Below are 26,326 nucleotides of genomic sequence, written 5' to 3' on the forward strand. Positions count from 1 at the left end.
TGTCCCCGTCGATATGCGCTTCTCAAATGTTAAATATTGTGCAAATGTACCACAAGCGATTGTTTAAACAAATAAATAGAGCAACCTATGAAAATGTGTCTAAAACAGGAGTGATAAACATTCTTTTTTCATATTCAGATCATAAACATTGTTTGGTTATACATAAAAGAATTAACGATTATTATTTGTTTCATTTCTATGTCTCTTCTTCCGCTATTATAGCCGCCATTTTGGAAACCAAACCAAATCAAAACCTATGTTTTGACACCAAAATGAAGTATATAGGTCTCATGGTTCCTGAAATATTATATCATGACTGCAACACATTCAACATTCTTAAAAATGTCGTCCAGAAAAAATCGGCCCAGATTAGCAATGTCTACCCAAACTAAATTATTTCTCTAATGATACAAAAACACAAATCAAAACCAAAAATCTCTGGACAACAATTTTTTTACAGCAGTATATGAAGAGGTCAGGACTGTGATAAAAAGGAGCTGTGGACTCCATATGCGACAGGAAAGGTGACAGAGAAGCTGCTTTGACTTTGTTTTATAGATAAGAGGCAAAACGGTTTTCCACTGTTCACAAGACGCTGGTTTCTTTTAGGCAGGTTAGGAGACTTGAATGACCACCAAAATCAAATGCAGAAGCCAATAGATCCAACAGCACAATATCACATATCCAGCCTAGGTTCTTATATATCAATGCATTTCTCCATAGGAACAAAATGGGTAAAACATTGAGATACATCAGGCCCATAGCCCTTAAATCATCAAGTGCTACTGCTAGAGTTGTTTCTGTGTCACGGCCTGGTTGATATCCTAGTTGTACTGGATCAAGATAGTCTGACTTTTCTAGGAATAATGTAAGTTTTCTTCCCTTTATCCAGTCAATCAGTTTGCTAAGCAGTGGCTGCAGGTAACAGTAATGGCACTGCTCCATGTGGGTTGTCTTTTTTCAACAACACTTTTCACTCTGGAGGTACCAAGACAGGGTTTAGAATGAGGATAACCATACTCACTAGAGTTGGAGACATTACTGCAGTACAGAGGTAAAGAAACAATGACTGGTCACAGGCTGGCTACGGAGCCAAGTTTCATAGTCTTCAAAATGAGTTTATTTACTTTGGGTTACTGGGGTTAAAGACTGCCCAAGTGGTATAAGGAACAGGATCAGGTAGAAATAAAGGAAAAAGCTCAGGAGCCGGTTGCTCTTTCTTTATGTCATTATAGTTTTTTTTTTACCTTTGACATGAAAAACTAGTTTTTTTTAAAAAATCCAGAGGAAAAAAGGTTAGCGGAGGAAGTGCAGCATGGCTTTAAAACGGAGAGACTGGATTGGAACATTGTGGGAACACCAAGAGAGACAAGCATTCTTCTTTTCCAGGTATTTTAATGTTAGTCCAAAAACAGTAAGCAAGTTACACCGTAATAGGAGGCACAGAGAAAACCATCGGCACCGACATCCGTTGGCGTAGTGTGGAATCCCCAGCCCGTTGCCGGTCAGTGGATTCCACTCTACGCACTAGCATTCTTTCTTACATCACCACACTTCTCCCCCCTTTACAAAAATGCAATATTAAAACACAAATTAAATGACTAAAGAGAAACTAATCTAAGAAAAACAAGTAATTAAAATACAAGTACTAAAATGATCACACAGAAGCTTAAACACTATAAAATAAAAATTCTTCCTCAACACTATAATATATTTCCTCTAGGCAAAACATAGTCTTGGAATTTAGTAGGCCTGTGACATTTCCTCACACTCCTTCTAATTCCCATATCTGATTGTTCAGAAATAATTTTTTTCCCTGCTTGTTTAGCTTGACCCAAAGATTTGTGCCCATACTTCTTACCCTCCGCAACTCCATCTCGGACACTGGGATCCAACGCCAGTCTAGTGATGCTCCACCAACTACCATCAGTAAGTTTTGCTGCATTTTTACATACCTCAAGAATTTGTTGAGACTCTCTGAACTTTGACAAGCCTTTCCTAACCACTAAGGGATCTTTGACTCTCACCCAGTCACCCACTTGCAGAGTATTGTTACCCCTAAACCCAACCAGCCTTTTCCTGCCACTAAAATCTGAATTATGTTTTGCAGTGTTCCAAATTTCCTTCAAGTTGCTACCATCATGAAAAAGCTCAATCATCCAGAAAGGGCACAATTCCGTTGTAGCAACTCTGCCTCTCATTAATTCAAAAGGACTTCTACCAGTGGCGACATGAGGTGTTGTACGATGGGACCAAATCAATTCCTTAATTGCCTGAACCACTGATAAGTTGCTCCTGAGAGCAGCCTGAATGCACTCCACTAGCACACGATTAAAACGTTCCACAATGCCATTACTCTGAGGATGATACAATGGGGTCCTTATGTGTTTGATTCCACATTTGCCTAAAAATTCACACATTTCACCAGAAACAAATTGAACACCATTGTCCGTCAATATCTGTTCTGGGAAACCCTCCCGACCAAAAACATCTCTCAAGCAATTGATAACACTTTGTGTAGTTGGATATCTAACTGGTAGAACTTCCACCCATCTTGAAAGATGGTCTACAATTACAACGAAGTACCTCATATCCGGTGGTAATATGTAATAAGGCCCTAGAAAATCTAACCCAATTTTCTGCCAAGCTCTAGCTGGGGATGGAACAAAAGAATCTCCCGCCTCCTGAGTGTTGAGTACCTTGTCGCTAGAGCAGCACCTAGTACAATTTCTCACAAATTCTTCAATTTCCTTGTCCATCCTAGGCCACCAAAAGTTTGATCTTAGTTTCCTTTTAGTGATTGTGGAACCTAAATGACCAGAATGTGCTTTGATTATCAAATCATTTCTAAAACGTTCAGGAGGAACAAGTTTATCACCTCTAATAAGTTTGTCCCCTTCAATAGACAATTCGTCTGACACTTTCCAAAAGGGCTGCAAATCTAAAGACAACCTTTTCTCCTTCGGCCAGCCAACCTTAACCATGCGCATAACATCACATAGTAAATTATCCTTTTTCAATGATTCAATCCAGCACCCTTCATCTGAAATACCATCAAAGTCAGAGATGGATGCTATGAAACACTCTTCAATCTCAGTTTCCCATTCTAACTCGTCATCCTCTCTGATGGGCAAACGAGAAAGACAGTCTGCCCTACTGTTCTTCCCTCCTGGAATATATTCAACCGAGAAATTGAACTCCAATAACTTAGCTGAAAGTCGGGTTATGCGAGCAGTGGAGTGTCTAACTTTTTTACCCGATGAAATATCCACCAGGGGCCGATGATCTGTTCTTAAAATAAAATGTCTACCCCAAAGATACTGTCTAAACTTCTCCACACTCCATACACAAGCTAACAGTTCTTTTTCAATTACGGAGTATTTCCGTTCTACCTCTCGTAAAGTTCTTGAAGCAAAGCCGACAGTATTTTCTTTGCTGAAGTCACTATCAGAAATTTGCGTTAAAACTGCTCCTAAACCATACTCACATGCATCTACTGTAACTATGGTTTTACGATCTTCTGAAAAAGGTTGCAATGCTGGAGATTTAATAATACTTTGTTTAATCTGTTCAAATGCTTCATTACATTCTTTAGACCAAACAAAAGTCTGTTTATTCCTAAGTAGTGACCTGAGACAATCTGTGGTCTTGGCAAAATCCTTCAAAAAATTTTGCGTAAAATTCACACAACCCCAAAAATGATAGTAATTGCTCTTTGGTCTCCGGTGCTAGAGCCTCAAGAACTCTTTACTAAGCCTGGCTTGGGTTTAACCCCCTTGTCAGAGAGAACATGACCTAAATACTCAATTTCCCTAGTCTTAAAAATGCACTTGTCCTTCCTTAGGGTCACCCCCCTTTCCTCCAAGGTCTTCAGGACCTCTTCCAAAACTCTATCATGAGCACTGTCTGTGTCAGCAAAAACCAGTATGTCATCTTGAAATACCACCACATTAGAATTGTTAGAAAATATATCAGTCATCAGTCTTTGGAATACGGCAGCAGCAGAAGCTAGACCAAATGGCAACCTGCAAAATTGGAAGGTTCCATCCGGAGTAACAAAGGCTGTCAGGTGTCTCGAATTAACATCTAATTCTACTTGATGATAAGCCGATCTTAGGTCTAATTTTGTGAACCAACACGCAGGGCCAACTTTTGTAATAAGATCATCAATGCGTGGTAATGGAAAACTGTCAACCCAGATCACCTCATTCAAACTCCTCAAATCCACACACATCCTCAACTCTCTAGAACTTTTCTTCGCCAGAACTATGGGAGACAGCCAAAGTGTAGCTTCCACTTTCTCTATAATACCCTGTTCACACATGTCTTTGAGCAACTTGGACAAATCCGATCTTACACTAAGTGGAACATTTCTCAATTTATGTTTTATGGGTACTGCAGCTTGTTTTATCTTTATTGTGTGTGCAAAATTTGTAATTTTCCCTAATTTGTCTTGAAACAATTTGTGGAATTTCTGTTGCCAAAAATCAGCAGTGTAAGAAACAGTTTGAATACAGTTAGTAACATTACTTTCAATAGTGACTGGTTTCATTCTTCCTGGCTTGATGACTAATTTAAATTCAGCTTGGTGTATAAGCCCTAAAACATTGATACCCTTCCTGGCTACATAAACTTTACCTTGAATGGTTTCCTTAAAGACAGATAATGAGGTCCAAAAATATCCAATTAAATCAATTTTACTGCCTTCAAAGGCCAATGTGGCAACATCAGGAGGAGAAAGAGTTTTCTCCCCCCAAAACTCATTGAATCTCTCTAGTGAAATAATTGTGATGCGAGCTCCTGTATCAACCAATAAATTAATCTTAACTCCTCCAATCAGCACATCAATGTCAGGGTCCACCACCAACTTATTGACTGTAGAGGTGTCTCTGACCACTAAAACAAATTCATTGTTGTTATCTTCACGATAGATCTCCTTGTCTTCCTCTAATACACAATTAACATTTCCCTTTTTAATGCTTCTGCAAACTCGTGAGAAGTGTCCAAGTTTATTACAGCTCCTACACTGTTGATTGACCGCAGGACAGTTTTTAAAGGAGGAAATATGATTCGCAGAACCACATCTAAAACACATGGTTCTGTGGTTGCCCTTGGAAGAAAAAACATTCCTGGAGGATGAGAAGATTTCTTGTTTCCTTTCCACACGAGCTGATTTTTTATTGTCATTGTTTTGTGAATTTACAACTGCACCAGAAATAGAAATGTTTGACAATGACATCTCCAATTGTTTTGCATCCTCCTGCGAACATTCAATACTCTTTGCTATGTCAATAGCCTTATCCAGAGATGGGTCTTTGCATGTTAACAGTTTTTCCTGGATTCTCTTAGAATGACACCTTGCAACTAATTGGTCACGTATGAGTTGAGAAGTAAAATTTTCAAATTCGCATTTAGCAACCAGAACTTTTAACGCTGTTATAAATTAATCTATACTCTCATTGGGATTCTGTGATCTCGTGAAAAACTTATACCTATGTACCACTATATTTTTTGATTTAATAAAATGCTTATCTAATTGTGCTACAGCCATTTCGAATTCATCTAATTCTTCATCATCACGTAACTCATAAACTGGTAGATGATCAAAAATGTTTTGACCTTCCACCCCCAGATAATAATACATTAAACTCTTTTTCCTTTCTGGCCTAAACTTATGACCGTCAATGGCACCTAAAAAGGCTTTAAAAGAACAAAACCACAATTTCCATTCCAAAGAGGGTTCGCCGGGGTCTTGTAAAAAAGGAGCAGGTGGCATAACATTCTGCATCTTTACAAGTGTAATACAAGATTAAGTCAATCAAATGTCCCAAAGAAAGATGGCCGAACCAATGAGTTACAGAAAAACAAAAATTAGTCCTTCCTTTACTTCAATAGGAAGAAAAAAAATTGTGTCCTTCTTTTATTTCTGAAGAGTTCAAAGCTTCCGGTACAACCAAGTCCAGCGATGATATGCGCGAGTCAAGAGCAGCCTGTGCACGCGCGCAGGAAGACAACAATATGGCACAAGCGTTGACGGTTAAAAACGCTCGTGACCATTGGCAAAAGAAAATTGAAAGAAGATCAAAAAAATTGAGTAAGAGAGATCAAAAAAACTCACTCTGTGCCCCCAAAGCGCTATAAACACAACGAAGCCCCAGGGCTTCCGAACCGCTTCCTTACAGCCTCCGCTTCAAGGATTCAGCCACCGATGGCGCAGCTACCAACAGGAACGGAAACAATGAAGTTCCAGTGGACACGGAGCGGTAAAACCTTCAGCCGATTCTACAACTGAAACAGCTGAGACGAAGATGAAACGGCTCCTTGACTGATTCGTTCCCCCTCGTCGCCAAAAATGTGGGGAACACCAAGAGAGACAAGCATTCTTCTTTTCCAGGTATTTTAATGTTAGTCCAAAAACAGTAAGCAAGTTACACCGTAATAGGAGGCACAGAGAAAACCATCGGCACCGACATCCGTTGGCGTAGTGTGGAATCCCCAGCCCGTTGCCGGTCAGTGGATTCCACTCTACGCACTAGCATTCTTTCTTACATCACCACACTCATCTCATGAGGGGAGTTGGCAAGTCTTAATATAGAGCTTCACAAGTAGTCAGAATTTTTTTTAAGAGTTTTTTGTACAGTTTAAATGTATGTGCTAATATCGAGCACAAACATAATACTGTGTTGCGAACATATTGTGGCATAAATATTGATTAACAACGATATTTTAGAGCTGATGAACATCGGTTTTGCAGTATTATTTACCTGGTCAAACATGATTTGTAGCTTATGACTGACTAGGCAGGGCGGTGATAGTTACTCTTGAAATCTATTTTAATATTTTGTTTTTCGGTGAATAGATGAATCTTCATTGATTTTATTTGTTTTTTATTGCGTGTTTTTTTATTTGTGCATTGCTTAGTGATCATGCAATCCTTTAAAAAAAAATATTATTGTGATTTTAATGTTGCATACTGTTAAAGCTTATGCTGAAAACGATGAATGAAAAGCTACTACTCAGCTTTGATAATTGAATATAGGATGGTGTAAATGTACAATTCTTGAAGCTATATGTATTATCATTGTGGAGTTAAGAAGAGTAAATCCAATATTTTGATTGTCCATACTTAGGCCATGTGATTTTGTGCCTCAAAATTTAGAACTCAATTTGCCAGTTATTTACCGTGTAGCTATAGGTGTTGTCGGAACATGAAAGCATCAGATTCCAGGTACGGTTTTCTCAATTTTCATTCTGGCTCAAAGTAGGATATAGATGTACTCATTCCTTGGATTTCTATTTTGTACCTTGCCGATTTTTAGAGATATTTTTTGGTCAAGCATTTGTAAGAATGCTTAGCTGAAGCTTGCTAGATAATCTTCGTAGTCAGTGTTGAATTTGGTGTTTGAGCCTAGCAGAGTTTTGAAGGATTTATTCACATTTCTAAAATGTAACTTCTTTCGCTGGCAGAAGGTTTTCAAATAGCATTTTATTACTATTACCAGTATGTCAAAAAGGTATTTGAAACAATATGGATTATAAAGGATGCCATTTAATTCTGTGACCAGAGGAAGTCTAAAACATGCCTCTTTATACGAGTAGGCCCTGGGCTGTTATATGTGTTTCCAAAGGACTCACATGTGTATAAAAAAAAATCCCATTTGTTTCAATAACGTCGCCAAAGTAAGATAATGTAAAATAATCAGATTAGGGGAGTTGAGTAGAGTTTGACTAAGGTATTGGCACAGGGTGCTAAGCGACTTCCTGTTACAGTGGTTGTAGGGCTGGTTGTTCAGTAAAATATCAACAGTATATTCAGTGAATATGGGACATTTGGGGGCATATTTAAGAGCCTCTATTGCCACAGGAGTGTCATGATATGCCCTGCGCCCTGTTTACAAGGTTGTGTCAAGCCACTTTTTGTGGCTTAACGCCACTTTGTAAATATGGCCCCTTCACACGCGACCCTTTGTGTGGAAGGACATGCAATGGGTCTTGTTGTGGGCGTGCCACAGAAACACCAATTGCATATATTGACGTTGCCTCAGATTTATGAATTTTCGTAAACCTGAGGCAGTGACAAAACCTAACTCCACCCCAGGGTTGGCGTTAGCAAGGCGCAATGATGAGGATTACTTTTATTCCTCCTCGTTTTTTTGCTTTTTCTATGTGTGCTGCATTCTGCAGCATGCATAGAAAGAGCAAAATGCCAGACATGATTGTTTATGTGCGAGAAGGTGTCCCTTCCTGCACATAAACAATCATTTCAAAGTGACGCTTTGGCACTTTGGCACATGCTGCAGCACACACAGAAGTGCCAAATCGCCATTAGTGATTGTTTATGTGCAGGAAGGGACACCTTCCCACACATAAACAATCAAACCCCCCAACGCAGACATCCTTGCACAATGGTGCCAGGATGCCTGTGTTGGCGGTAGGCAGCGCAATTTAAAAACAGCGCAGGGAACAACACAGGGGTGCATGGTAATCAAATAAATATGGCGCATCCCTGCGTTGTGAAAATGACAGAGCGTGGCGCTGACAATTTTGGCCCAGCATTACGCTCTGTCATTTTCTGTTAAATATGGGCCTTACTTTGTAGGGCTTCAATGCCTTCAGCATTAAAGGTAAGGCGAGCACACATTTTATATTTACTTCCAGACCGTCCCTCTGCATATGGGAATATTTATGCTGGCTTTCAAAATGCATGATGTTGTAAAATGGAGGTTGTCTTCAGTTTCAAGGTAATGAGCTGGATTTCTAAGAGTTGTTTGAGATACTTGGTGATTAATGCCATGCTTGTAAGTCACAAATGAGAGGACAAATTCTCCAAAGTGACGATTGCAGGTATCTTTTATTCCCTTTCTGGGACCCTTCCGTTTGACGCCTTCATGCATGAAATGGCACTAGAGGCAAAATAATTTGTATTGTTACTAACATGTAAGGAATTCTACATGAACATCTTAAACACACAGAAAAGTTTTTGTATGTCCTTTAAAAATCATTAAATTAAAAGTTGATTTACATACCAGGATGTTAAAGTAATACCGTAATTGATCAAACTGAGCACTTTGACTATACAATACAATAATTTGGTCTTTGAGAGGTTTACATAAAAACTGACATGGTTTGGGTAATTACGTGGCTTTCTACTTTGTTGGACAGTGCCAGAATTGAGTTATATGATGTATAGTACAGCTATTAAAATATATGTGTATGATGAAGTACCTGCTTGTTTAAGCTGTTAAAAATGCTGGATTCTAAGGTTTGCTTGCCAAGAATCATGGTGCACGGAGAGGGCTCATTCTTTGTTAGTTTATAACTTTGGTTCAAGTTTCATAAAGAGCAATATATAATTTCATGCTCCTTAGCTGCATTCATCATCAACGAGCCGTTCCCTTGATACTGCACTACTCCCTCATTTGCTTGATGCAGCTATGATGCCTTTCCATGTGACCGATTTAGGGTCTGCCCTCAGCAGACATGTGCAAACTTCACAAAACCCATTCTTTGGGACTGTAACTTTCCCTCTTGTGTGGGCATGACATGTACCAGTGCGGTCAAAGCTTGAGCTGCTGTTGGATGCTACTTTATGGCTAGTTCTAGCTACTGAGAGTGCTACTTAGTGCATGTGAGGTATAGAAGCGACAATGGCTTATCCGGCTGCCCTTGAAGCACAGGAATATGGACCAATCTGCCTGGGCAAGCAGAGGCAGTGGTTAGTCCGACCAATCAAAACCCATACTGCACGGTGTAGCATGCAGGGAAAGCATAATGAGGAAACAGACAAACACAGTCATTTGAGTGGGAGCTGTCAACTATGTTTCACCTTGCAGCAAATTCAGTGATGCCAGCCTCCCACACCTCGCTGGTGTGTCAGGGAAGCAGGGTGCTAAGCTAGCCCACACTGGCCTTAAATCCGCTGATGAGAGATGGGCTAGTGCAGGGGTCTCAACCTTTTCTATAATAAGTCTACTCATGTTCCATGAAACTCAGTGAGAGATACTAATATTATTAATGTTGTAATAGTGACCACATCAAACAAGTTTACATTAGTGGCCACCATATGCAAGATTACTGCCTGTAATGACCTGAGTACATCAGACGTGGTTGCCAGCAGTGGAAAAAAAGGCTTTGCCAATATGGGATTGTTAGAATTTGGGTCTCTAGTTGGCAGAGGTATGCACCCTGTCCAAGTAGGGACCACAATCCTAGTCAAGGCAAGTCAATGATATGACATATATTAGCCTGTGCCCACCCTCTGGTAGCCTGACACAGAGCAAGCAGGTCTAACTTAGAAGGCAATGTGTAAAGTACTTGTGCAACACACACACGCACACACACAGTAAACTCAGGTGATACACCACAGCAAAAGACTCCACATGGATGTAGAAAAATAAAGCATGTTTACCTGGTTAATTTTAAGATCAGCATGATACAGATCCGATTCATAAATAGCAAATTATTTGCTTTTCAGACTCAAAAATAAAGCAAGGTTGATGAGCAAATGCAGAGATCAAAGTGGTGGTGTCAGGGACTCCTAGGCAAGAGTGTGCGATGTTTTGATGGACCTGGCACTGTCTTGGTTGTGCTCCTCTCTGGGAGCTGTGTGCAGCTAACCTGGGAAAAGCCACTCAGGTTGACAGAAAGTAGCGAGCAGCAAAGGGAAGCAAGGCAGCTCAGGACGGTTCACAGGTACAAGCGGCAAAGTTTGGCAAAGCCGCTCGCTGTTGACTGAAAGTAGCGAGTGGCAAAGGAAAGCAGAGCTGCTCCGAGCAGTTCACAGATGCGAGCAGTGAAGTTTGGCAAAGTCACTCGGGGTGGGTTTGAAAATGGCGAGTGGCAAAGAGAGGCAGAAGCTGCTCTGAGTCACTCTGGGTTTGGAGATCGAGTCTTGGGCTACCACGCAGAGATCAGCAGGCAGCAGGGTGGCACAGCAAAGCAGGGCAGCAGTTCCTAAGAGCAGTCAATCCTGGGATAATGGCAAACCTGGCACACAGCAGTCTTCACTCCAGCACCGTTTTCTTGAGTCCAGATGTGTACTGATTTTAGTGGGTCATGCTAGAAAGGGCCTTTGATGTGGGGGTGTTTACAAGGATTCCTCGTGAAGTTACAGGCCCCCCTTTGAGGTCAGCCTTGGCTCCAGACTTTCTGTGGGAGGTAATCAGCCCCTTTGTGTGGACTCCATAAGTGTGAGCTCTTCCCAACCTCCTCCCCGGAAGACCCATCAGTATGCAGTTGAGTAGCCTGTGTTGTGGGTGTCTGAAGGGAATGCACAAGTGTAGCTGTCACTAAGTCCAAGTCAGACATGTATTGGAGACAGGCTGTGGGCACACAGGGAAGTGAATGCAGAGAAATGCCCACTTTCTAAAAGTGGCATTTCTAAAATAGTAATGAAAAAATCGGACTTTACCAGTAAATAGGATTTATTACCATTTCAATGGTACTAAACCTGAAGAAGTTACTCCTCTCAGATAAGGAAATACAACTTAAAGGTAATGTAAGGAATTCCCAATGCTGGCCTACGAATGGGGCAAGCCTCACTGTAATGAAAAACAACTTTAAGAGTTTTTCATTACTAGGACATGAAAAATTAAACATATATGCCCTGCACTTTACTTACATGGCGCCCTGCCCTACTGGCTCCCAAGGGCCTGCCTTAGGGATGACTTACATGTAAGAAAAAGGGGAGTTCTGGGCTTGACAAGAGGTTTTAAATACCAAGACAGGGTGGCAGGGAGACTGCACACACAGGCTCTGCAGTGGCAGACCTGAGATATGCTTACAGAGCTAGTTAAGTGGGTGGCACAATCAGTGCTGCGGGCCCACTAGTAGCATTTAATATACAGGCCCTGGGTATAAGGTATAGCACTTTGCAAGGTAAATAAAAAATGCCAATTGTGGATACACCAATGTTACCATGTTTAGGGGAGAAGCATGTGCACTATAGCACTGGTTAGCAGTGGTAAAGTGCTCAGAGTCCTAAGGCCAACAAAAAGATACAGCAACAAAATAGGAGGTAAAGGCAAAAGGTCTGTGGTAAGACCACCCTCATGAGGCCAGGTCTAACAGGAATGCATAACAGCCATAGCAGTAATGCCTCTGTGGTATCGAGATATTGTTAAAAAAAATTCTATCAAGTGCCACATGATTAATCAAATATCAGATTAAAAATATTTTGGAAATTCTGCAAATTTTCTCCTAGTATCAGTTTATGAGTTCCTAAAACATATTTGTTTAATATATTTTCTTTTATATCCAGAAACCAAGTGGATACTCCAAAATATGGTATTCTTTCCCTTTGTAGTTCTAGATTGGAATTCACTTTTTCTAGATTGAAATTAAACTGCTGAATTTTAGAGGCGACTCCAAAATCTAGATCTTCTCATGTTATAATTATTTTCACCATAAGTGTACTTACACATCTTTACAATTTACGGCGTGGGGCGCAGCCAGCTGCACAAAATCACATGATTTTGGGATTGGATGCCAAAGGCAAGATTAGAAGTTCCAGAGCCAGCAATTTATGCACCGGACACATCATAGACTCACAACTCTACTTCCAGCTAGACCAGGGGTTCATATTTTGCGTCTGTAACATTATATTCGTCAGTGTTACAGAGAAGTGGTTCAAATAAACTTAAGATAAACTGTTGAGGTGACACAGCAAGCAATGCGACCTCCGCACAACACATCACTACGTTTCAGCTCTTTATGTATGTAAACCGATCCAGCTGTAGTGGCATAGAGCTTCATGTTGGGGTTGAAAAAGAAAGTTAGAAATTAAAAGTAAAAGCAGAAAAAAAACTGGATCTTGTAGGTACAGATTTTCATACCTTAAATAGGTCAGGACACAAAGGAGTGCAGCAAATATCCACTGTTAGGTGATCGTCTGCCATTTGAAAAATACTGCATTTGTCTTCCGCCAAAAGCAAAAATGCTGTGAGGCCCCGAGTGTTCGGAAGTACGAAATATGAATGGCGTCAGTAATGTAATTTATGCAACTCTGTCATGGATACCCCGCACATTAACTATAGTATTAATATTACTGATCTAGACTTTCTGTATGCAAGCCTTCATCGCAGAATGTTTGCTCTAAAAAGACACAAACAGAAAAAGCAATTCGCGGAAAATCGCTACACAGTCTTAAGTAGCAGACGAAAGGTGCATTCTGGCCACTAATACGCCCTGTATGCTGCTTGTTATAAGGGAATCCAGGCAAGCTAATAATACCTATGACAAAATTCTTGTAAGAAAAGTCAGGGGAAAAAAGTCCGACAGTGACAATTTTCGGTCTTGTTTGCATGCGAGGGTAATAGGTAACAGGCACGTGAGGTGCAAAATCACCAGAAGATGTATTTTGGCCACAGGCAAGCAATGCAGGAGGAATTCTGTGACTCATATGGGAGTGGGAAACATCAAACCGAACAGAATTACAGTCTCGGACGTGTGTTTTTTGCAGTTGTATATAGCGCGAACTCGATTCAAAGGTGCTGGAGTGCTTTACATGAGAACCAGTTACATAACACAAGAACACGTTTATTAATTTATTCATTTTAGGCACGGGGAGAATAGGCTATTTGCCACGAATTTCAGGATGTTGAGCCGTTCATGTTGCCCTGACTTTAAAGGGACACACAACCTCAGAGTTGCTAGTCTGCCGCTTCAGTTTGAGAGAGTGGCGTCGTGCTGTAACTGTAAGGACCAAGAAAACACAAACAAAACCACCCTCATGCTACAGGCACTAATACCCCTCACAGTTCATATTAAAGGTATGTGGGATTAATAAAAAAGGAACATTCTGCCATGTCTTAGCGTTAGTCCTGACAGCCTCAGGGCGATCTTCACCCAAATGTTTTGCCTGCTTTGCCTCTTTTTTACTGATCTGATTTGCTGGCCTTAGGTTTCTTGACACTTTACCACTGCTACCCAGTGCTAAAGTGCATGTGCTCACTCCCCTAAAACATGATAACATTGATGTATCCACAACTGGAATATTAAATTTACTTATCAGTCCCTAGCTAAATGCTCTATATGTGCTCTGGGGTGGTAAATTAAATGCTACTAGTGGATCTTGAGCACTGATTGTGCCACCCACTTAAGTAGTCCTTTAAACATGTCTCAGGCCAGCCGCTGCAGAGCCCGTGTGTGCAGCTCCACTGCCATGTAGACTTGGCATCTGAAACCCCTTGCGAAGCCGTAAACGCCCCTTTTACTGCACATAAGACACCCCTAAGGTAGGCCCTAGGTAGCCCATACTGCAGGGTGCGGTGTAAGTAAAAGGCAGGAAGTATATTTTTTAGTTTTACATGTCCTGGTAGTAAAAAACTACAGATTTTGAACCTGGTAAATAAAAGCATTGTTTTAGTTGAAGGCATACTGTATTTTTTATCTTTGTGAGCCTACCTGATTTTGAACCCGGTATATACAAGCATTTGTAATAGTTTAAAGCATAAAATTTAAACAGCATGTCCATATTGGTCCTTTATAGAATCCACACATTCCAACTTCTGATTACACAGCACAGAAAATCCATTCACTTTCACAGGATGCACAGCTGAAAGTGAATGTGTGGCAGGTTTCCTGTGCTGTGACAGAGAGCTAAAAAAGAAACATGCCTTCTCACAAGGGTACAGGCTTGTTAGAAAAAATGTAAATGTAGGCAATTGACTAATTACCAATTGTAAAGGCTGCTTGAAAACCAGCATGGAACCTAATTGATGGAGTCAATTGAAGCCTCATGATAGAATATATTTATTTTTTTAGCAGAAATATATTTGTGATATTGGCTGCATTCTGAAATGTGTCCTTTTAATGGACACATACAAAGATTGGTACTATGAGCAGTCTGATTATGTAGTTTGGCGGTCCGAGGACCACCAAACCCACGGTGATGGTCGGACCACCGCACTCCTGGTGGTCTGACTGCCAGATTATGATCACGGAGTTCGGACAACCAGGAGACTGCTGCCTCTGCCAGGATCATAGATCCTGATGGGTTTTCGGCGGTCGGAGTCATGGTCAGCCACGGGGAGCCAAATTCGGCACTGCCATGCTGATAATGACCACTTTCCACCAGCCTTTTCATGGTTGGGTCTCTGCCATGAAAAGGCTGGCAGAAAGCCAGCTCTGGGGACCATGAGGAGGGGCCTTGCACAGCCCACAACCATGTCATGGGCAGTGAAGCCCCCACCTACCAGCATCCTCGGAATGAGCACTATCTGCAATGCAAGGGTTGGCTGCACCATGTCACTAGGTGCATGGGTCTCAGAGTGGGTCTTTGAGTAGGTGCATGAGTCTGTGATTGAATGTGTGAGTGGATGCATGACTCTTTGAGTATGTCTGTGAGTGGATGCATGACTGTCTGAGTTGGTCTCCGAGTAGGTACGATTGTCTGAGTCTATGATTGTGTGCATGAGTGTCTGGGTGGGTCTGTGAATGGGTGCATAAGGGTCTGAGTGGGTCTGTGAGTGGGTGCATGAGTCTCTGAGTGGGTCTATGAGTGAGGCATGAGCTTGAGTGGGTCTGTGAATCTATGTGTCAATATCTGAGTGGGTCTGTGAATGGGTGCATGAGTGTCTAAGTGGGTCTGTGAGTGGGTGCATGAGTGTCTGAGTGGGTCTGTGAGTGAGTACATGAGTATCTGAGTGGGTCTGTGGGTGGGTGCATGAGTGTCTGAGTGAGTGAGTGTATCTGTAAGTGTGTGTGTGTGTGTCTGTGTGGGTGTGTCAGAAGCTATGTGAGTGACTTGGCCACTAAGAATCCTCTCCTGCCCTTTTATCCAACAAGAGTCCACAGCTTTGCACAAAATATCTACCCAAGTGGAGTTCTTTCTGCCACCTTGGGTAAATGTCCAGTATGTATTCTACACTACAGCTGTGTAATGGAGGAAATGTCACCAGCAACCTTGTGTGCGTTTTGGCAACATGATTGTTCCTGGTGCGTCTTTCTCTAGAATTCTGTGATAACATGAGGACAAGACTACAAAGACGTAAATATCCACCATAGCAGGGTCCTAGGTTTTATCTATATGGGATAAGTGCTGCTTTGTTTTGTTGAGATGTCCTCATATTTCTCGGCATCAAGAACGCGCCACCCAAATCAGTGGCAAATGCACTCGAGGGCCCTTTTGTAAGCTGTTCATCATCCTGGCAAAATGCAGGAAGACCTTTGCATTCTACAAAGGTGGACAGTGCGAGTCCGATTGGGGGAAGCTTCCAGGTGATTTGACTATTTGCATAGTTGTAGCGTTTTAAAAGGAGAACCATGGACTCTGCTCTCTCCAGGAGAGGACAAGAAAGAACTGACTCGTCACAGACACATACAGATTGCGCTCCAATAACTCAACGATGCATTCATCTCCACAAAGGATTTCAGATTTTTTCTCAATATGAAATCGCCTAGTAAACAAAGTTAGTAGAGAAGTGGGGCCGGACCCCATCCCCCAGACTCGGCCTTCATTCAGTAGGGGAGCGGGGCCGTGCAGCCACCCTCCCCAGGCCGATCTCAGCCCTGGGGACCCCACTCCCTGGGCCCTGGCCTTCACTCAATAGGGGAGGGGGGGCCACACAGCCCCCCCTCCCGAGGCTGATTTTGGCCCTGGGGTCCCAGTCCCCCGGCCATGTCTTCTGGGTGCCCCTTAGGGCACCCAGCCAGCAGTGTTTGGGACCACAGGGGGAGCCTGAATGGCCACACGGTCCCTGCCTACTCCCCACCTCCAACGGGAGCCAGCACTGCTCTCACACAGGGAGCTGCTAAACATGCAGCTCCCTCTGTGGGAGAGCAATTGTTTCATCTGTTTCCCTTCTCACATGTCTGCGGGCAGGGAAACAGACAAAATCTCTTCTCCCAGCAAGCAAGAGTGGTTTGACAGTTCGCTTTGACTTGATGGGAGCTGTCAAATCTCCCTCCAAGTCATAGCTAGTAGCTATGTCCTGGGGGTGGGCACACCGGGACACAGCAGGAGCTGGCCCTGGGGGGGTGGAAGCCCCTAAGGCCATATATGGTTCCAGGAGTACAGCCACTTGGCTCCCCTTCTTTCAATTTCAAGGGTCTGCCCTGGGGAGGTGATGGTCCCCAGGGCTGAGAACGGCCCAGGAGGGGGCCACATAGCCACCTCTTTGTAGAAAATAAAGAAAGCCCCAGGGAGGTGGTGTTCACCGGGGCCTCGATCAACCACAGGAGGGGGGTCCGAGCTTTCCCCCTCAATTTATTAATTAAAGCCCCGGGGAGGTGGTGGTCCCTGGTGCTCATTTGAGCCCATGGAGGGGGTCCGTGCAGCCCTCCTCCAATATTTAAATAAACAGATCACAGATCTGGGTTTAATCCATCGTTCTGATTTGCATATGGCTGGGTCCAAACTGGAATGGCATGGGCAGCAAAAAAACGATGGATTAAACCCAGATCTGTGACTGGGGGTGAATGTTTGACAATGTTCAGCATTCCGTCCATCACTTGTTGTTTTTGCTTTGTCGCCCTAAGTGGGAAGGGTATGCCCAGACGTGGGTCCCGTGCTTCCCATGCCACTGGATTCAAGCTAGCCTGGCTGATGAGGGGTGAAACCCCGAAACCGGTCCCAGGATGCTTGTTTCCGGTCCAGTGAGGACCTGGCTTTGCAGTTCGGGCTGGACTGTTCCCATGTCGAACAGGGTCAAGACTGGAATGGCATGGGCAGCAAAAAAACGATGGATTAAACCCAGATCTGTGACTGGGGGTGAATGTTTGACAATGTTCAGCATTCCGTCCATCACTTGTTGTTTTTGCATATCTGGATTTATCCTTTCAAAAAATGAGTTATATAGATAATCTTGAACATGTTAGGTCATCCCCAATATGTTGGGGTCATCTCTAACATGTTGAGATGATCATGAAGACAAGTGTGACTGGATATTGAAAGCTGTTACTAAGCAAGATTATTGAGTGACTACATATTATAATTGATAGTAGGTGCTAGGTGTGATCAGTTTGCTCTGATGAAAAAACTGAATGCATGGGGTTGTTAATGATGGAAAATAAAAGTGGAGTAATGGGACCTGATAAACCCTAAATGATTTTGTGTTCAATTGAATCACAGGTAGATCCTTGAATCCTTTAGTAGACTATGGGATTGTTCAAAGTCAACACCACTAGTTGCTCTCTGATGACTTTGGAAAAGAAGGTCACAGACAGTGACAATGATGGCATCTGTAAACCGAGCATTAGTGACGGCCAGAAAGTGAAGAGATTAATCTAGGATGATTCTATGGATGTTCTAGACCTTGTCAATTGCTGATCATAATTTAAGCAGTGCAAAAGAAAAAGTGACTGTGGGCAGTTAGATCTCTGAGATTTTGGTATACACTATGTAACAAATCGACTGTTCCACCTCACTGGAGTCATGAGATGGTCTGAATAACGTGATGGTGTACTGTCAGGAGGAAGGCCTTCACTCTACTTTCTGAAGGCAGTAATAAGTCTTAGGCTACACTTGGTTAATCGCTAGGAGGAACAACTCCATCTGGGATGATCATCTAGTACAACACTCTGGACCTTGTACAGTGCTCCAATGAATTTTGGCTTGGTTTGCACTATATAAATACCATATGCATACATACATGTGTGCAAAGGTTGCTTTGGGTTTATTGATTGTGGTGTTTGCTGACCATGATTTAGTGCAGGTAAATTCAGAAGGATTACATGAAATGGGCAAGGCTACTAGTAAGGTTTACCACCTAAAATGGAGACAACGTGTCTTTTTTTCACTAACCAGATCTCTAGTCGAAGTGCTTCAGGTTGTCATGGTTGCCATGGATCATCACCATTCCAGTATGGTTCTAAAGAAGGAACAATAAGAGAAGAATTAGAGAGACAGATTAGTGCTCACCGCTGCTGCAGCCACTTCTCTTCTATGATAGTGCTTGGAGGGTGAAATGCTTCATAAAATAGCCCCCGAAATAAGGAAGCAGAATGCGTACTTGCCAAAATTTTAGACGAGAAAAGAGGTAGATTCTACAAAAAAAGAAAATTGGGAGAATATATATCTCCGACTGACTTCTATTGAAGGACAGGCAATTTCAGGCAGGTGACAGCCAAAATAAAGCAATTTTTGACTTAAAAAATCAGGGGTCTCCCACCTGAATCGGGACTAGTGACATGTATGAGAATGAGATGTGTTTGTTGAAGCTGTTCTCTGGAACACATGACTACAGAGCTGATTTAAATTAGCAGGATCCTATTTCAGATTAACACCAATATTTTGTAATACTTAGGGCCTGATTCAGAGTTTGGCAGAAGGGGGTTATTCTGTCACAAACATTAGCCATTATAGCCTATGGAGATCGTAATACGCCGGACGGGATATCTCTCACATTTGTGAATGAGTAACCCCTCCGCCAAACTCTAAATCAGGCCTTTAATCTGTGGAAGAAAAAGAATGACTGTCAACACCCTCCCATTATCAAAGCCATCTGTTCTCTCTTTTCATTCAACATATGCTTGAACATAAATAGTGGCGGACATGGTCATGTCAAGGAGCTACAAGTGGGAAATCCTACAACCGTATTCTTTGAACAGTGATAATTCAACACAGTTGGAAACACTAAAGAAACAGTATGAAGCACATTATTCACATGTTGAATATTGTGAGCTGCCAAAGTGTCCATACTTTGCACATATGTTACATTTTCATCAAAGGCAATTTCCTCGTGGCAGGATGCGGACTAGTGGCCAGATTTAACTACATTGATGAACCGCTGCGTGAAAATCAGTACTACTGCACTACACAAATGGGAAAAATTGTGCAACGCTAGGCTTAAAAAGAGTCAAGCACACAGAAGGTTGTTGGTGGCGCTAATGCTACAAGGTAATTTAGCATGATGCTAAGCATTATGATACAGCGTGTATGCACAATAGTCATCCATATAAAAGATTTGTAAAATGTGTTAGTTCACATCTTTTAGGTAAGAATATAAGGTCTTATGTACAAACAATACTTTCAGTAAAAGTAGTCACAATTTGCTCACTTACTTTACCAGATGCACTAGTATTTCGCAAACAGACATATGTTTAGATATGTTATTTTGCAAAATACTGAATCGTAGAGGGTCTCATATCAAACTACCTCGTGAACATTAATGAGGTAGGTTGCGATTTGCGACTCAGTATGATTTGTTGCCATCACAGTGTCCGCTGTCTGCTGGGTCATCAGACTACCATTTCTGTGATTGCTTTATAATAAAGCAAACCTTGTTTTAGGTTCTGCCTAGACAACGCATGCGCTGTCTCTGCGAGACATGTTGTTTACATACAGTGGGCAACAGCCATCCCATAGCTTACCATTTGTAAGCTTCAGTGTCACTCTCATTTCATTTGTCCCCATTTGTCACTGCGCGTAGGCATCATGTCCTCTTCTTGCGTTTGGCCCTTCCCTGGAGCACAGACCAAGTACTTGTGCCCCTTCAATGTTTCTGTTTTTGGAACTACATTTTCCTTTGTGTTCGAGCACACCATGTGAGTGCTCGTGTTTTCAGTCCATCTCCCATATTCCCATCCATGTAGTGGCTATGATCTCCCACCCATCCCCCTCCCATGTTGTTTCTTTTCTCTCTCACTCCTACCCTGTACTCTACACTGCTTCAGTATACATCATTGCACTCTACTATATGCCACTGCACTATACACCACTGCACTCAATGTCACTGCACTCTACCCTGCAGCACCCTACTCTGTCACTGCACTCCACACCACTGCACTCTAATCTATGATTCTACACCACTCTATTCTGCACCCATTACACTACTCTACACCACTCTATTCTAGTCTATGCCACTGCAATGTACTCCACTCTACTCTATGCCACTCCAAACTACACCACTCTACTCTACTCTCACCACTCTACTCCAATGCACTCTACATAACCACACTGTACTCTGCACCGCTCTACTCGCCACTGTATTTGATGCCATTGCACTCTACGCCAGTCCACTCCACTCTCGGCCACTCTACTCTATGCCAATCCACTCTATACCACTCCACTCTACGATACTTCACTGTACACCATACCTCGCCACTCCATACAGTGGCATTCTACTCCACTCTACCTCCCTCCACTTCACACAATGCCACTCTACTCTAGGCCACTCTACGCTACTCTACTCTACCCCACTTCACTCTACGCCACACTACTCTATGCCACTCAAACCCACTCTAATTCACTCTATTTTACTCCACTTAATGCCACTCCACACCACTCTATGCCATGACACAACTCTACGTCACTGTACTCTAATCTACTAAAATCTACTGTGCCAGTCCACTCTATGCCACTGCACTCTACACTACTCTACTCTCTTCTACTCAATGCCACACTACACTAGTCCACTCAACTCTATTCTATACCCTCCACTTTATTCTGTGCCGCTCGACTCTACATCACTCTAATCTATTGTATGCCATTCTACACCACTCTATGCTAAACCACTCTACTCTACCCCAGTTCACCCTACTCTATGTCACTCTAGGCCACTCCACTCCACTCTAATCGAGTCCTCTTCAAACTGCTGTACAATATGACTAAAACACATTGGCAAAGCTAATAGCTCTTGTGTAGGAGAAACCTATTAAATTTGCCAATGCTTGTTTTAATGCAGCCTTTTTTCATTAAAGGAAAACAGAATGCGGTTTTTTTTTAAACTTGAAATTTTCAGAAACTTGTTTTACAAGTAGGAAGTTGCCCCAGGGACCACTGCCTACTCCTAGAAAACGTTTTACACACCATCTACAAAGGAAAGAGGTTTTGAAATTGAGCCCTTCACATTTGGGAATGGGTTGCCACCTAATTTGAGGTGTCATCAACCTGTCAATGATTTGTATCCACAATTGTGGTTGCAAACACTGATGTATACCCTAAGAAATCACAAATGGGAAGGGAGGTCCTAAACACACCCCTTCCTATTTGATTCGGTATGAAGTCAGAATGCAATTTTACAATTTGGTAAAGTTACTGAATCGCAATTCGGGTTTTGTACATACCCAAATTCTATTTTGATTTTACAAAGGTCCCAATTTTGTGCATGGGAGCCTACACCACCACAAAATAGCTTTGACCATAAGCCCCATCATTCCGTATTCTGCTTACGCCTTGTTTGTGTTTCGTTTCACTTGCAATTAGGATTATCACCCAGATAACAATAAACTAGTAAATCCATCGCCCCAACGTGAAGCAACTTGAAGAGTTGGGCCTACTTTTGAAGCAGAATAGTTTGTGCACACTAAAGTTAATCACCACTGCAGTGAAGCAACATCACTGGTCGCACACGTGCCCATGAAAACATATATCTTGGATTGCTATTGATATTTTTCAATATTACACAGAGAGGCTCGCTTGCTAGAACAACTCCACTTTCCTCTACTGACTAAAAGGCAGAAGTGTAGATATTTTTCTCAACTGATGTCAATATACTTTATACAAATGAGCACTGCCTAGAGCCACGCTGACACTCCGATAGAGGCAGTTCTCCATGTTATGGAGTTACAGTTCATTTGGGGCGCACATGCTTTCTTTGTCTCAAGGTTGTACAGAAATGTGTCATGCGAGATCTACTATTTATATAGAAGGCTGACACTGGGCGCTGTAAATTGATATTTACATTCAAACAATACGCTCTTATTCGTAGGCCCAAAATACACTGTTTTGGAATTTTAGCAATGTCCTTCACCCTGGCTTAAAAAGCAAGTGTTAGCCTTTGCCAGGTGCTCGCCACTGTTTAAGGAGCCTGTGTAGGCAGATTGAAAAGCAGCTCATACACAGCAGGTCCCAGCTAAAGGCCCAACAAGGGCCTGTACTTAGGGGGCTAGCGAGCTGGCTGAATTCTCTCACTCGATTATGAGTGTGGAGAGGAAGTAAGGGGTATTGTTGAACTGCATGCCACCAGATGTCTTGAACCGGCAGATTTATGTGTCCACAAGTCTGAAGAGAGCATATTGGAACCTAAATTTCGATTTATATAGTGTATCACCAGCAAAAAGGTCTATTGGCGCTGTTAAAGATTGCAAACAGATTGGGTAGTGAATGTGCTCCTATCAGGACATACATAATTCACTATCAGTTTGATAAGAAACATAAAGCCTCCCAGAAAAAAACAATGTTTTTAATGTGTATGCTGCTTTGAGCATACAGTAGGCATCTATGTATTCTATGTTCTAAGACTAGCAGGATATGCAGGACAGCCAGTGATGCAAAAGGAGTTGTAGGGGATAAGTAGCACTGGGCAGAACACTAGCCTGTTATTCTCTGTTGGCACTGGATCAGAGGCGGCTTAACTTGTGGAATGCCATAAAAGCCCTGAACTATACACCGCCCATCCCCAGCACCACTTACAGGCTTGCTGGCTGCTTCCTCAGTGGCAGAGTGAGAGCAATAAGATGAGCAATCTTAACTTAGTTCACATGAAGCGGAATTGAAATCCAGTAGCAGCTCACTGACCTGTAAAGGGGCGGGTGGGTGCAGCACACGTGGGGGGCAGAGGGGTGTAACATTTAATTAAAAAAATAAATAAATAAAAACGTACCTCCTACGTTGCCGCTCCATTCTCCCTCGTCATTGCTGAAGGCAGGCACAGGCTCCCAGCCTGCCTGCGGCCAATACGGACGCTGCTCAGAGCAGCATCAGGATTGGCTGGGAGCACCCTGGCTGGGCACTCCCAGGCAGACTGGGAGCCTGTGCAGGGACTATTCAGATTGGCAACACAGTGCCAGGCTGGAGAGAGCCTACTGCGCATGTGTGTTTGGCTGGAGTGAGACAGCCGGCCAAACACACATGCGCACTGAAGGAAGTGCTCTATGCACTCCCCTCACTGCCTGTCACCTCCATGGCCCTGCCCCTTTCACCAGGAAGAGATAATAAACCTAGTTTATTATCCCTTTGTGGTGAAAGGTTTGCAGCTTCTGCTGCTGGGGGGGGGTGACGTTCCTCCGCCCTAATGGAGGAGCTGTCCCCTTTTGAAATCTCATAATACTCTAAGACAATAACCCCACTCCCCTGTTAGTTTTCAGGTATTGCCTCAAAATTTGCCAGGTACCTAGTGACCACCTGACTCAACTACAAATCATCGATGTCAAACCAGTACTTGGATGCCTCAATGGTAGCCTGCCTCACGTGTCCTTTTGGAATTTGGTGTGCTAGTTGCCACTTGTTTTGTTGTAATCAATACTGCTTTATAGGAGGTTTGGGTTTCTTGCTGACTTATAGGCAACTACATGGCACAAACCTAATCAGAGGTGCATCAGGGCGCAATGTGTGCTTACACCAAAACGGCATGCTCAGAGTAAGTTCAAAAATCCAGATGGTAACATGAAAAGAAACAATGTGACATTTTTAAGGTACAAATCCTACCAAATGAATGAAATTATGTCAAATGTGTGAAATAACAACTGGAACAATGACGGTTGGAGGAAGCGAAGAATTAAAAATCAAGAAATTAAGAAGCTTAAGCACAACTCTATTAAGGACACAGATGCGAGGATTATGCTTTCTTTCTTTCTCTCTTTGCTTGCCTTTTAACAGCATTCATTCAAACAACAATATACTTTAAACTACATATCCCATGACCCTTTGTCCCTTCCGATCCCTGGCATCAGGATCCCTAGAAATATCCATCACGCAGAAGTCCTTCCTCTTTCTTTGCTGCTGCAGCCGTCGAGTTAAGTGCTTTCTTTCACGCTACATAGTTTTATGTGTATCGGTACTGATTACATGCGCTTGCAGGCGAGTAGCACTTTCTGCAACGATTCCACCTGCTGTGCTTATTTTTAGGTTTGCAAAATATATTTTCGCTTGACATGTGGAGCGGGAGCTGGGATTAGAGGGGAGCTCCACTCGTGAGGAACGTGTCCTCTTTCTCTGGCCATGCCTGCGCATGTGCGGTGAGCCGAATCGGAGTTTTTCTTCCAATCGGCTCATAACATGTGCGCTACAGCGGACCACAGCTGCAAAATCCCCTTAGAATGCCCGACGGGGCGAAAATTATGAGTTTAGGGCTTTGCCCTATGGAATGTGGCAGGTGGCGCCCTCCACTTTATATTCACTGAGTTATCAGACTGTCTGGCACATACAACGTTTCTGCCACTGGTGCTTCTGCGAAGTCTGTCACCTACATTGGACTCATTCCCCCCCTTGACATCTTCCACCCTTCATTGCTTGAAGTCTTCAGGCATCATGGCTTACTACACAGATGAGAGGAAGGATACGCAGAGTATACTGAGGCACCATATGACTAACAATTGGAAGAGCGTCTGGTGGAAGCACTGAATAATCAAGTGCAGGATCCTGTGAACCAAGCTTTAATTAAAGGTTTGAGGCCATTTACGCAACCTCTGGTGCGTTTTGAATTTAGAGAGTTTGGGGGTCCGTAGGTGAATCCTTGTCCAGAATAAATATGGAGGGAAATTTGCCGCCAAGAGCCTCAGGTGGGAATACTGCATCAAACTCAGCTTTAGGATAAGCTGAGATTTTGTCGCAAATCGCGATATCGGTTCTGAGGGACCACCTATATCGATATTTAACAGCTTTTGGGGTTTTGGGGAACCCTGTTGAGGCGAATCCCCAGATCACAGAGATCTCTCCCACTTGTTTGCATGATTTATCTGATGCAGATGCTTCACAGGAGGAGTTACATCCCCCAGCTGAGCGTAAATGTAAAACGGACAATACTACGGGAGACCAGGCTCTGGTGCAGTCTAAAAATCTGTTATTTGAACCCGAAATTATTGTTCACCCCAGATCTACGTAATAGGTTCCATGTATGGAAGTGGCACATTATGTGCAAGAGAGATTGAGAAAAGGCTTCGAGCGAAGTGCGCAACACTCTTCGTTCAAAATGTCCCAGGCCATCACTGCTGGGGAAAGTGGCGGACACACCTGAACTTGATCCAAATATGGCAAAATCCTTAAAAAATGTTTGCTAAGGACCCCAAGAAGGGTCTGGACAGGGCCCAGAGAGGCTGCCAGGACTAATTATTAGATATTGTTGGGCCTCTTACCGAGATCTTGGAGTTGGCAGTCCAAGCCAAAGAGGCGAACACACAACTGGATCCAGGAGACGTATTGGAGTGGGCTCAATGAGACATTTGTAAGTTGGGCAATGCAAACTGTGCTATGTCCATCGAACACCGAAAGTTGCTTTCAATGACCATTGACCCCAAGTTGACGGAGTTGGCCTCCATGGAGGCAGGAAATTTGGTGAACGGTCTTCTGTTTGGAAACAAGTTTGTGAAAGACTTAGCAAGGTATGTGTTCACTTTCGCAGCCTTGGATAAGGGTCAAACATCTATAAAAAAGGTTTTCCACAGTGGC

At 42.8% G+C, this 26,326-nt stretch overlaps 1 protein-coding gene across 1 annotated transcript in view; it reads right to left on the reverse strand.

Moving 5' to 3' along the window:
• The window catches only part of RIN2 (Ras and Rab interactor 2), a 708,247-nt gene that overhangs the window by 590,321 nt on the left and 91,600 nt on the right, over window positions 1-26,326 (reverse strand). Inside the window, exon 2 of the mRNA XM_069234726.1 lies at window positions 18,743-18,809. The gene's annotated coding sequence lies outside the window, so the exon portion shown is untranslated. The remainder of the gene's footprint in view (window positions 1-18,742; window positions 18,810-26,326) is intronic.

The sequence above is a fragment of the Pleurodeles waltl genome, chromosome 5 (assembly GCF_031143425.1).
Source record: "Pleurodeles waltl isolate 20211129_DDA chromosome 5, aPleWal1.hap1.20221129, whole genome shotgun sequence".
Taxonomy (NCBI): Eukaryota; Metazoa; Chordata; class Amphibia; order Caudata; family Salamandridae; genus Pleurodeles; species Pleurodeles waltl.